The sequence below is a fragment of the Alosa sapidissima genome, chromosome 2 (genome assembly GCF_018492685.1).
Source record: "Alosa sapidissima isolate fAloSap1 chromosome 2, fAloSap1.pri, whole genome shotgun sequence".
In the NCBI taxonomy this organism is placed as follows: Eukaryota; Metazoa; Chordata; class Actinopteri; order Clupeiformes; family Clupeidae; genus Alosa; species Alosa sapidissima.
In genome coordinates, this window is record NC_055958.1 from 15,080,162 (window position 1) to 15,092,641 (window position 12,480).

A 12,480-nucleotide genomic window follows, 5' to 3' on the forward strand; every position below is an offset into this window, starting at 1 on the left:
ATGAAGGGTGAGTGGATGGTTCATGGTCCACTGGTGAGGTGGAAATCTGAAAACTGCCAGTTTTTTTCTATTATATAATTTCGTGTTAAGGACATATTTCAAGGTAATAATCAATTTCATGGTACATTTCCTGGTGAGTAACTGGTGTGTCTTTCTCAACTCAGAGTTTGTTTCAAATATATTTTATATATTCAATTATGATACTGTATTACCTTGCTCTCTCTCTGTCTCTCTTGTTGTCTTTTCTCTTGCCTCTTGTTCCACCCAAATGCCACGGTTCCACTGATTTTATCCAGGGAAGACAATAAAATTGAAGAATGTATGATTTATATGCATTTCCTCCTGGCAATTCAGGGCCAAGCCATTGAATGAAGAATGCCATGGTGTCTGCTATCTCTAAGCCATATTACAGACTAAAGGTAGCTTAAATGTTATGAGTGGTTGCTTATGGGGAGACCTTCTGTTTTAGTTGATGCAGTTAAGCATATTTTCTGATCATTGCTGCATCAATGTTATAAATTAATTTTTGTTATTGATTAAAGTAGATTAATTCATGATGCTTAATGGATGGATCTGTTTAGTAAGGCTAACATACAAATGTCAGTGTGGGCCACCCTCATCTGCAGTGCACTATAACAGTCAGGGCTGTCGTGGAGGCTAAATGCAAGTAAACAGAGTTTATCCACCTCTCAAAAGAGTTTATTCACCAACTGAAACTTTTAACATTAAAAAATCACACTGTATTATCCACATTCACAATATGTACATTTATCAACACACTAGGAACCATTTAATACCACTAGTATTGTTATAAACACCATAAAACAATAACTTCCACCATCATCAAACATGTTCTGAATACCACATAGCGCAGACCACTTTACCATGATCACAGAATTCATAGTTTAGCCACCTCACCCCTGATGACAGTGTTATGAGGTTGCGCAGTGAGGCCATGAGAGCGTAGGCTACTGTATAATATTATATAATTTTTCTAGATATAAGATTTATACTTTTCTTTAAAAAGACCTATTATTTGTGAACAAGGCAAGGATGACTCACTGATGCTAGTCTTCAGCTCGCCATTGGGTGGCATAAAGGTCACATCAGTTTCAACAGAATTGCAAAACAAATCTGTTGCTAATCCATATGTAGGATTGTTCTGTTTTATTTGGAAATGCTGTTTCATGCCCAAGTAGCTCATTACAATAATTTACCAAAACAGAAAACATATAGAAGTCAGATTTCAATACTAAACTATGGTCACAATCACAAGTAAAGTATACTGTTGCACTTTCAGAAAATTTGTTCCAGAAAATCCAAAAATGAGGCTGCTTCTCTCAGCAGAGATTCCGCTAACAATCCTGCTAACATGTATCAAACCACAACACACCTCTGTTCACTCTTGTGGCCTTCCATGTAATATTTTGTTGTACCACTGAGTGGTGCAATAGTCTTTGAGATAGCAGTAAGTCAGTTTTAGTAAATGGAAATGGTCAAAGAGAGAGTTTTTTGGCTGACCAAATCGCAGACAAACCATGTGACGTGAGTTTCCAGCTTTGTAGGCCTAAAGTGCAGGTGATTGGAGTATGCTTACACAAGTAGTTCTGGACACACAAGCAATGGCAGGAGACCTTTGGATTCAAACAACAGCTGTCATAAGCCCATGCTATTGTTCTGTTTGATCCTTATCAATGGTAATGATTCAGTCACATTATAATATGACAGTCCGAGACATAATAATTTCCTTTATTCACAGCCTTCACAACACAGACATGGTCTTCCTGAAAACAAACTAGTATTTGTTTAAGGGCTGTCTAGTGTGTGTGTGTGTGTGTGTGTGTGTGTGTGTGTGTCTCTCTCTCTCTCTCTCTCTCTGTGTGTGTGTGTGTCTGTGTGTGTGTGTGTGTGTATGGCTTGACACAGTTGTATGAATAATGCTGCTGTTTGGTTAAATGAACGATACTAAATGTACCCGGAGCTGACGCCTGTCAACCGTCCATGCAAAACAGCTTTGTTTGTGGCCCACGTCTCTCTCTTTCTCTCTCTCTCTTTCTCTCTCTCTCTTTTCTTAAGATGCAGCAGCTCAGCGGAGCCTCTTGTGTGGTGTTTCTCTGACAGCTTGCCCGAGGAGCTCCTTCAGAGCGAGTGTAGACTTTCCATCTGCTTTCCCTGCACAAATCCCCAAAAAAATAATAATAAAATAAATAAGAAAAGAGCAAGAGGAGCTAGGTTGCAAATTTGGCAAAGTCATTCAGTACACATCCCCACCCAAGGCTCTGAAATGTACAGAGAGAGAGAGATAGAGAAAAAGACAAAGAATGTGTGTGAAGGATACAGAGCAGAAGGGTCACTGCAGTTTATGGTGGTGACATTCTCACGTGTGGTATGGTAGACATAACAGGAATGGCCTCATTAAGGCCTGATGATTGTCAGACCCTAAATGGGATGGAAAAATAGCCATCACTCTATCATTGGCAGGGCACTGTCACTCACTGCCTGGCTGGGTCCTTGGGACCTGGATCTTTCCAATCAGAGAAGCATATGCCAAACACCCGCCCACTTCAGCCACAGCTGGTGCACTATGGCAAGGTCAGCACAGATCACAAGCTGTGATTGGCCCCTAAGCGCTGACAGACAGATCTGTTGGTCTCCATGGAGACAGGTGTCTCTGAGCACAATATCCATCGACCGATACACCATATTCTAAAGATTGGATCCTTGAGGCGCATTTCCTGAGATGCACTTTGTAATGCGAGCCGACCAGGCAGGACAAGCTAATGGAAATTTGACTCACGAGCTAAAAATACAGATATACAACAGACCAGAGCATAACAAATACAATTTTTCTACCTAATATATCATTAGTCTTTTCATTTGACACATGCAACACATCATCATCTAGAGAAACTGACATGATCAATGCATTTCAATTCTATATTTTTTAGAAAATACTTTTACACAATTTGTGTGTATATATATATATATATATATATATATATATATATATATATATACACAATAATATTTCTTTAAATATATATATATATATATATACACACAAAGTATTTTAAAAGTATATATATATATAATATTAAAGAAATTAATAATTAATCAAGGCATGTGTCATCATGCATGGTATGATTTGCTGCAGCAAGATTATCACTTGCATCATGTGGCCTGTAACTTAAGATGATACATTTTTCCAAAGTTTCACAGGAGTGGTGCAGAATATAGAGAGAATTTCATCTTAAAGGCACACTATGCAGGTTTTTATGCAAGTATGCAGCTTAATATCTTAATTTCTTGAATTTCCCCTGGGGATCAATAAAGTATCTATCTATCTATCTATCTATCTAATATGCAAGTTTTTTAGCTTAATTTACCTTCATTTATTAGCTTCAGAGTCATTGGAATGGTTATATGACTTTTTTCGGGTTGAATGGTGGAAAAACGAAAAAAAAAAAAAACACCCTTGCAGGCGGGCCGACGGCCTCAGTGTCAGGAAGTATAACGAGTGTAACGAATTGCTTTACTGCATTCAAATACACATACACGCCAGGCATCGGCTAGAAAAAGGTAGCGATGGAGTTTCTCAGACATTCGTCATGACCGAGCACGTGAAAAATAAGCAAAAACCAAAAAAAAAACAGTAAGGAAATTGCCAATACTGCATAGTTTACCTTTAACATCCCCAGATCTCTCCTCACATAAGAAAATGACTGCAAATGACTCAGATCTCCCACGAAGGTAAAAACAAGTTATTTAAAGGTGCCATGTGTAAGAATTGAGGTAAAAATATCCCAAAAATGAGCTACACGCATCAAAAGAATGAAAAGAAATAAGGGTGATGATGTCATTAAAAAATGGCAAGGTATAGTGCTGCAGAGATATCAACCAGAATTAGCATGCTAAATTACTAGCCACAGCCCGACAGGTGTCATAATACCAGCTTCGGGCATGGGAGGCGGTATGCGGGCAACATAACCGCCAGCCAAACTGCAATACACGTTTCTCGGTTGTTACTCTAGGGTAGACCAACTCACTTTCTGGAGGTATACTGCCTCCATCTTTTATGGAATGTGGAGTATGAATTGATTTTTTGGCGGATATTACACATGGCACCATTAAGTTGCATATTCTCCCTGTAGACTCATCTATGTGTCATTACATGATTCTATACATTGTATTGTGGGGTTTGACACTGAAGTGCATTTCAATCATTTGATACACAAGGGACTCCGTCATTCTCAGCTGTAGTTATAGTGGTAGTCCCACTGCAGGTTGATCCTTCTATCAGCTGAAAACAAAGAGTCCTTGAAAGGATGAGGAAACTCAAGTTATTACATGAAAATGAGACTGGAAGTGTCACGCAGGACCATTGAACTCATAACGTGTGAGAAAGAAAATAAAGGCTGTAGAGGATTCAACCACTGAAAGTATATTCCAGGTCTCATGTTTGTGACAAACATTCCCTTTGTAAGATTTCACAAATGCCTCCTCAAAAAATAGGTGTCCAAGGAATATACCCAAACTTACAGTTTTTAATGGCTTTTTGAAAAAACTTGTTTTCAAATGTTTGTATTTTGTTCTGTCTTCTAGAAATAGGTGCCAGGATCAGGATGCTCTTCCTCGTAATAAAGTAATAATGAACCAACCCCAGAACCAACCCCAGACTCTTGGGACAGCAACTTTCATCTTGTGAGACAACTGAAGTCTATTTGTTCCCTACAAGAAATAAAACTCAAAAGAATGAGAGGCTTCCTCTTAAATTATATTTTTACAATTTGGCAATAAATATTCTTGGAGCTACAGGGGTGTACATTGTATCCTCACTTTTCACTCTTCTTTTGAATGTGGCCTTCATGGGCTCCCATCTTCCTCCCTCTCTAGGAGGTTGCAATGGTACGCCCTTGGAGTCCTAAACAATGCTATGCCATTACAGTAACGACTCGGAATGGAGCAGTGCAATAATGAACTAGTGAGATCCACAACACCCTCCAGCCAGACGCATGTGGTGAAATTAGTCACGAGTCTGTGTCTGTTACTGCAAGTTTCCAGTTGACACCAGTCTTACATAAGTCTCTGGGAGGCAAGTAGGGCTTCAGATTGCTGTGGGACTTACAGCAGGAGCATGAGGAGAGGTCTCTGGTCGAGTTTCTCTGGGTATAGAGAAAGGGAGGGATGAGCTACCTCTCTGGTATGTTTCATTTGGCCCTTGGTTAAAATATTCTGTACGTTGTTTTGGACAAAAGTGTCTGCTAATGAATTTAAATATAAACATAAAAATAAACGGTAACACTTTATTTTAATGTGTCGCTGTTACAGTGTACCTACCTAATTAGGTACAGTGGTACAACCTGTGTAACAACATGTACTATCAGGTACTATCATTGTACTTGCATAATGTATTTGTGGGTACCTACATATAGTTGTTACATTGTAATACTGAGTGCTTTTACAAAACTTTGCCAATTTGTCTAAATTTTCATCAGAGGCAAAGAGCTGACCTGAGACCTGCTGGATGGGGTAAATCTGGTCATGATAGATTTGATATACAAACCATTCTTAGCTCCAACCTGTGCTGCTACAACCTTGTTACTCTTTGATACAGTGGAATAAACCTATTAAGTGTACCAGTTAATTACTTACATGTACATATGACATGTATGTTGTGTTGTGTCTTGGAACAGGTCTACTAATTCACTACATAGTACATATATCAACTGTGTTGGTACACACTTATTGCTCCTTGATACAGTGGCACAAAGCCATTAAAATGAAGTGTACCAGTTAAGTACTTACAATTACATATTACATGTATGTTGTGTCATTGGTGTCTTGGAACATGTCTGCCATTACCCTACATACTGTAGTACATGTATCAACTGTGTTGGTACACATTTATTACTATTTTGACTGGAGCTAAGAATGATTTGTGTATCAAATCTATCATGATCAGATTTACCCCATCCAGCAGGTCTCAGGTCAGCTCTTTGCCTCTGATGAAAATTTAGACAAATTGGCAAAGTTTTGTAAAAGCACTCAGTATTACAATGTAACAACTATATGTAGGTACCCACAAATACATAATGCAAGTACAATGATAGTACCTGATAGTACATGTTGTTACACAGGTTGTACCACTGTACCTAATTAGGTAGGTACACTGTAACAGCGACACATTAAAATAAAGTGTTACCAAATAAACAAATGTGACTTCCTGCATAATTGCTGACTGCGCCTTTGAGCAGGAAACAAAAAGCTTGTTTGGTCTTTGGATAAACATGAACTTGAAGCTGCTTTCCAGTTACACGTAACATTGATTGTTTTTACATATCTGAATTACTCCATTTTGGTTGGTAGGTTTGGTAGGTTCTTGAACTCTTTAAGGATATAGACTGATAAAGTTTAGTTTAAGGAACTCTTCTCCAAGAGAAAAAAAAATCCTCCTTGAATCTCTTCAAAGGTTACCAAGGTTACCAATAAGATGCTGAGGAGGCGGATTTAATAGCAATTTAGCAAGTCGTCTTCCACGATTGTGAATGTTGAATGGATGTGCATGCTGAGGAGGGATGCGCCTGTTAAGAGGGAGAGAGAGAGAGCACGGGCAAGGACTCAAGTCTGTGTTGAGGTAGGCCTACTTCTATCGCCTACTCTGGTAGAGTTGCACATATAGCTACAATACAAGATATATTTGGCCATTTATTTATGGACAACGTAAGGCGGGAGGTGTGTGTTGCTTTTAATTATTGAATGTTCTATCGAACATATTTTTTTATTGATATCGATTACATGTCTATTGCGATACATATCGCTATAGTTTTATCGCCCAGCCCTACTTGTAAGGTTTTAAAATAACAATATGTTTTGCCTTTCCCCATACATGCACACATACATTCAGGCATGCTGTAAACATACACATACATACCTGCATACATGCACACACAAAAAGATAATCATTTTGCTTCTCCTAGTGGAGCCCTCAGACAGACACAGGCCTACTCAGGAGTTGCTTGTCTCTTCGTGCTGGTTTGTCACCTTGCTAATGACCGTAATGTGCCTCATCTCAGTCGTGGGGAGCTCAGTCAAGCTGCTCTAAGCCAATCACAACAGACTAATGTAAATGTACAGTGCAAATAATTAGACATATCTTCACTTGACAGTAATGAGGGTTACCTCATGTACTGTATGCTGTGTGTGTGTGTGTGTGTGTGTGTGTGTGTGTGTGTGTGTGGGGCCATGACAGGAATAAATTGGTTGGAAATTGGTGCATGTCTTCGGCTGCAATTATCCCCCATCCCCCACCCACAGAGAGAAAGCAGACATTAACTAATAAAGGCAACATCTCCCTTGCAAATGAGCATCTCCTCTTTCAGCACCTCGCCGGGTGGATAAAGATCTCCGAGAGCCCCCCCCCCCCGGACCCTGGAGAGTCCAGGCCTGGAAAACACAAAGGAGGTCACACAGCTGTCTCTTACTGGATCAAAGGAAGGTCTCCATGTCTCTTTGTCTCTCTCTTTCTACCTTTTTTTCTGTAGAATCCCATCAGTGTGCTATTTTGCTGTGGGAGTTTGTTTGCTAGAGTGCTGTAATGCTCTTCTGTTTGTTCTCTGACATGAAAGTAAGGTATGAAGGTCACCTGACGTGAGATACCCTGTAGATATCGACATCAGATCTCACGTAATAAAGTGACTCTGATTCTCTCCATCACACTCGCTATCATCAATCACAAATGCACAGCAACTAAATTATAGACGGGCTGGTAACTGACAACTGAGACACACAGCCAATACAGACATTAAAAGACTCATTGATTCACGTGTAGATTTTTACCATCTGTTGGGACCAGATATTGGTATTCCTTCCTTAGATGTTGGGAATCATTTGTTCTCCAAGTCGTATGGTGTGACCCATCGCCACAAATCATCACACGTCTATGGTCTAGGGAAAGGTATCCAAAGTGGTAACCATACACAGTCTCTCTTTCTCTCTTCTCTCTCTCTCTTGATTTTCAATTTCAATGGAGCTTTATTGGCATTACTCAATGAAGCAGTGTTACCAAAGCAAACATATAACAAAACAACACAGATACAATATCTGTTTAAAAAATAAAGATTACAAATAAAAAGAAATAAAAACTAAAAAGAGAGAATAAGAAATGAAACTTTTAATGATACAGTATTACTATACATATACAGTATATACAATGGTCTCTATCTCCTGAGGGCTAGGGGTGAGTTTTTTTCTCTGCATAGACTTCAAATACTACAGCACTCTTATAGATCTAGGGCATTACGGATGCAGATATTGAGTCCAACAGCCACAGAATTAAGTGATATTGACTTTGACACTGAAAACTGGTCCGTTTTCAGAAAGAATTTGATTGCCTTCTATCTGGTTTCGAGGACAGAAATAAAGATAAAAATGAAGTATCACAACAGGTCAGTCCAAATCAATGGGTCAGTATATAACTTCCCTCCATAGCAATGTCCTCCTCTTAACCATCATCATCATCATCATCATGAATTACAGTAATATCATTCTCAGGATGATTGGATAATTCTTCTCTATCTGGTTCAATTAAGGTAGACCCATATGGAAAAATATTAGACTCGAAAGTTTTGTACGTGTGTATCATTGTCAAAATGACAAATATGCCCTACACTTACAAATCTATTCTACAGGTACGGATCAGTTTTACAGCTACAAATCATTCTACAGTTAAAAATATTTTACCATTACAAACATATTCTACAATTACAACATCAATCTACGTACAAAAAGTTGTCCTACAGTTACAAATCTTTTCTGCAAGTGCACAGACTTTTGCACCACCTTAGGGATGAGAAGTGTCTCATATGTATTGTGTGTGTGTGCATCAAGATTTGTAATTGTAAAACTAATTTGTGATTTAACAAAAAAATAACACGAACGATATTAAGTATTACTCATATGTCCTTCACTTACAAATAAATTCCACAGGTACTAAACCTTCCACAGTTGCTTGTCTTTGAATTACAAAGCTATTCTGCCATTACGAATCTCTGCCGCTGCACAAGTATTTTCTACAAGTATACGGATACTTTTGAGACTGTTCTGGCACTTCCTGTTGAATAGCCAATGGCAATGCTCAGGTTTGGCTAGCCAGTCAGGAATCTAAGTTCACTAACCATGTGGGTTGAAGAGTATCGACTGTCAGAAGAACGAGGATGATATGCTCACAATGGTGCACACAGGAGACACGCTATAGCTTACATGGAATTTGCTTTAAGTCTTGTGATCTGTCTGAAAATTATGTTAATTAAAATGAGTCTACTTCCTTCTGTGAACTGTCCCATATTCTAAGCAGATTCATGAGCCACACAGTGAATGTAGGCTAACAAAAAAGATAATCACCTGTCACCTATAATAGGCTTAGGCTACTTGTCACTGCTTTCTTCCAGGGCAAAAGTATGTCCATGTCGTGTATGTGTCGAAAACTAGCATAGTTAGCCAATTATAAGGTAAGTATATATTAGTCTATGCCGCGAGTGGCCAGCTGTTGTGTGCTGTGCTTGTGGAACGTTGGTAAACCTCACTCCCCGACGCCTCAAGAGTGCTGCTGGCATGCAAGCCAGTAGCCTGGGCTATTGGCTCAATTGTTAGCGGGCTCGCCTCCCGATCCGAGGTGCTGCTGTTCGCGGGTTCGAGTCCGGGCGTGTGCAGGGCTGAATCGCGCAGGTTCAACACAACGCAGGTTACACGCGCAGCTGAAAAAGCAGCGTCGCTGTCAAATCTGTCTCTGGGAAAAGTAACGTTGTGTCGATATGAAAAAGGAACTACGTTACATTACCAAATTTTCAGGAGTAGCGTGTTACACTTTTTACTCGAAAAAGAAGTTACGTTACTGTAACTTGTTACTTTGTAACGCGTCACACACAACACTGCCTGTGGAATATATGTGTAAGTGAAGGACATATGAGTAATACTTAAAATTGTTTGTGTTATTTTTTATTAAATCACAAATCATTTTTACAGTTACAAATCCTGATACACACACACGAGACACTTCTTATCCCTAAGGTGGTGCAAAAGTCTGTGCACCTGCAGAAAAGATTTGTAACTGTAGGACAACTTTTTGTACGTAGAATATTGATTTATAATTGTAGAATATATTTGTAATGGTAAAATATTTTTATCTGTAATATGATTTGTAGCTGTAAAACCGATCCGTACCCGTAGAATAGATTTGTAAGTGTAGGGCATATTTGTGATATTGACAATTACTTGTACAGATCATTTTTACAGTTACAAATAATTTCTACAGTTTCAAAACGTAATACACACGTACAAAACCTTTGAGTCTAATATTCTTCCATAGACCCATAGATATATACATGGGTAGACCTCTTTAAAGGAAAATTCTGTCTTTTAGCACTTTAAGGCCCTTTTCTGGTTTGTTTTGGATGAAGTAGAGTTGTGGACACCGAAATTTTGACGATTAAATTTTTTTTCGGTCCACCACCGATTCGTTGACTATTAAAAGCAAATATATCGGCGCAATGTGTGATTCGTATTTGAACCTGAAGCATAGACGGTGGTGCAGTAATATCAACATGCAATGAGTCTTCCAACAGAAATTAATGGGATTTTACAAAATGCCAAATAAAAGACGACAGAAACTGTATTTCGCTAAGCTACTTGTTTTGGAACATCAACGAACACCACTAACCACTCGGTGAGTTGCACAGTTTTGAAAACGAACGTTAAGGGTTGCTTTAGGACATGTTTGAGTAGCCTACTACAGTATGCCCATTGCCAGCCACCCTGAGAAGTCAAAGGCGATTCAAAATGAGTCAGAAAAGTCGAGACAGGACCAATCGTCAAAATTTCGGTGTCCACGACTCTAGTTCATCCAAAACAAACCAGAAAAGGGCCTTAAAGTGCTAAAAAACGGAATTTTCCTTTTAGTAGCCGATATTTACGTTAATCTCACTGTTTTACCCATCTTCCATCATCTGTCTCCTACCTCATTTTTTATCATCACCGTAATCACCATCATCCTCATTATCATCACCATCATCATCACATCATCATCATCATCATCCTCATTATCATCACTATTATCATCATCATCATTATCATCATCATATCATCACATTGTCATCACCATCATCATCATCCTCATTATCATCACCATCATCATCATCATCATCATCATATCTTCACATCATCATCATCACATCATCATCATCATCATCATTATCATCATCACAACATCATCATCATCATCATCATCATCACATCGTCATCATCATCATTCTTCTTTCTCTTCCTCTTGGTGTTGTTCCTCCTCTTCTTCTTCTTCTTCTACCAGTAGACACTACTTCAAGCTTGTTCTTTTCACTTGGTCCTGGTCTAAACTCTCAACTTCTGAAAGGTCACTTCCCACTGCTCCCCCTCCATGAATGTTTGCGCTGCACACTGGTAGAAGGGCACAAGGACTCCATGAAGGGCAGCTCTATCCAATAAGAAATGATTTTGCACAGTCCGTTTGTCATGAAATCCCTGCCAGCGGAGTTGATTAAGTGCAGGACTGTAGGGTTCGGGTCAGTGGAGGCCTCCGTGCTCTCTCAGTGGGACTTGGGGAGGTCTATTCCTTACTGAATATTACCTGCACAATCCCGCTACTACACACACGTAGTACCATACACACACACAGACACTACCGTACTTCTGAGTTGCACAGACACAACTTTTAGCTAGTTAGTATTGAGTAACAGCTACACTGGTGACATATGAATAAAAGATGAATGGCTAATTGAACAGTGAGGGAAGTTAGATTAAATTTGTTTGGCTATAACAGTTTCAAGACTGTTGATGAAGAGTTGAATGTTAACAATGATTATTACACGGCTCTTCATAATGCTGAAGAATGCTCCATTCACTTGAATGAGCCTTCCCAACGCTCGGTGGTCTGCTATTTCTCGATAACAGACCGTTGCTAAGTATAGCAGACCGCTGTCAAGGAAAATGGGTTTTGTGCTTCTAATTCATGTAGGGTCCCTTCAGGGCGGAACAAGACCCCTCCGGATTCTTGACCCGGTTCGCCCTGTTGTTGTATTTCCCGATAATGACCGGCCTTCTATACAATATGTAAGGGATAATGTATAGAACGCCGGTCATTATTGGGAAAATAAGTCCCGACAGGGCGTACCTTGTCTTGTTTCGCCCTGAAGGGACTTATTTTCCCATAATGACTGGCGTTCTATACATTATCCCGCTTATTATACGGCTACTTGCCAAAATGAAAAAATAAACTCCACGATATGTCTCTTTACACTTTTGTTACCATTTCGTCGTGGCTTTTGCTGAGAAACAAATAGTACGCAACACACGCTGAACTTGAATCAAACATTCTTTAGCAGCATTATTCACAGCTGATCAACCGTGTGCTTTCACTTTTGAATGAAGTTCCAATGCAAGAAGTGACCGGAA